Source organism: Vombatus ursinus, unplaced genomic scaffold (genome assembly GCF_900497805.2).
Source record: "Vombatus ursinus unplaced genomic scaffold, bare-nosed wombat genome assembly UNPS02014951.1, whole genome shotgun sequence".
In the NCBI taxonomy this organism is placed as follows: domain Eukaryota; kingdom Metazoa; phylum Chordata; class Mammalia; order Diprotodontia; family Vombatidae; genus Vombatus; species Vombatus ursinus.
Genome location: NW_020954729.1, coordinates 2,660,871 through 2,662,735, shown reverse-complemented (window position 1 = coordinate 2,662,735; position 1,865 = coordinate 2,660,871).

Below are 1,865 nucleotides of genomic sequence, written 5' to 3'. Positions count from 1 at the left end.
CTCTCTCTCTCTCTCTCTCTCTCTCTCTCTATCTCTATCTCTCTCTCTCTCTCTCTCTCTCCTCTCTCTCTCTCTCTACCTGGAGCTGTATCTCTATCTCATGCCTTGATGTCTCTCCTTAGCTGCAAACCTTCAGAGCATGTTTACTTGGATGTCCTACCAGTACCTCAAACTCAATATGTCCAAAATCAAACATTCACTTTCCTCAAAAACATGCTCCTCCTCGTGAATTAATTATTTCTGTCAATGTAGCACAAACACTCAATTTCCCACATTTGAAACTTTGGTAATATCTTTTCAATTCAATTCGACAAGAATTAAGCACCTGCTACATATGTATTGTGCTGTGTTGTTCAGTTGTCTTTCAGTCATGTCTGACTCTTCCTGACCCCATTTGGGGTTTTCTTGGCAGAAATATTGGAGTGAAAAAAAATTTAAAAATTAAAAAAACAAAAACAAAAAAAACAAAAAAAGAAATAATGGAGTGGTTTACCATTACCTTCTCCAGCTCATTTTACAGATGAGGAAACTGAGGCTAACAGGGTCACACAGCTTATTGTTTCTGAGGCTGGATTTGAACTCAGGAAAATGAGTCTTCCTGGCTCTAGGCCAGACACTCTATCCACTACTGTGCCACCTAGCAGCTTACATTCTATTGAGAGTATACGTTTAAACATATAAATAAATACACTATACTTTGAGGATGGAGAAACTACTAAAATCTGGGGGTAGGGGGGTGGTCAGGAAAGGCTTCTAAGGTTTCTAAGAGGTGGAAAGAAGAGAAGACATTCAAGGTATTCAGGATAGCCCATATCAAGGCACAGAGGTAGGCCATGGCCAGTTTAGTAAGAACAGAAAGTGAGTGAAAGGGAATCATGGGATAGGAGTCTGGGAAAGAAAGGTGGAGCCAGTCTCTTTCCTCTCCTGCACTTCACATGACTGTCCCTTATGGCCTGGCAGCTCTCCCTCTGCAGTGTCTCTCACATTCATCCCCCTCCTCCCTATTCCTGCTGCAAACGCCTTCATTTCTATCTACTAAGGTTATTGTAATAACTAATTGTAATAAATACCTAAAGTTTTCTGGCTTTCACTCTTCCTTCTTGCAATTCATCCTCTACAGTGTTTTTAAGTAACACTCATGGGATCTCAGAATTGGAAGGGACTCTGGGTGCCATCTAATCCAATCTATGCCTGAGCAAGTGTCCCTTCTATGACATCACCAGCAAGTGGGTGGTAGTAGGGAAGGTGCCAATGCATAGAGAAAGATTAAAAATGAAAAAGAAGGAAGGACTGAGGGAGTAAGCTCCAGGAGAACCATAAGGATCAGAGTTGAAGAACTGGAAGGGACATAACAGATCAGCTGGTCCAACTCCGTCATTCTACAAAGGAGGAAACCGAGGTTAAATGACTTGTTCAAGTTGTGAACCCAGGTCCTCTGACTCCCCATCCCATGTTCTTTCTGTTGTAACATGCTGAAACAGGAGGGGACAAGATCAAGAGCGTAAGTGAAAGGGTTAGCTTTGGAAAAGAGAAGGCTCTGGGGCAGCTAGGTGGCCCAGTGGATAAAGGTCTGGCCTTGGAGTCAGGAGGACCTGAGTTCAAATGTGGCCTCAGACATTTGACACTTACTAGCTGTGTGACCCTGGGCAAGTCACTTAACCCCAATTGCCTCACCAAAAAGCAAAAAAAGAAGAAGGAAAGAGAAGGCTCACCTCTTTATCTAAGACTGGAGTAAAGAAGGATAAAAATGGAGTATGATGAAGAGATATTTTGAGGTGTGAAATGGAGAGAGCAACTATAACCTTTATTTTTTCAGTCAAGCAGGAGGTGAGGTCCTCTGCTATTAGGTAGGAGGGAAATGGTAA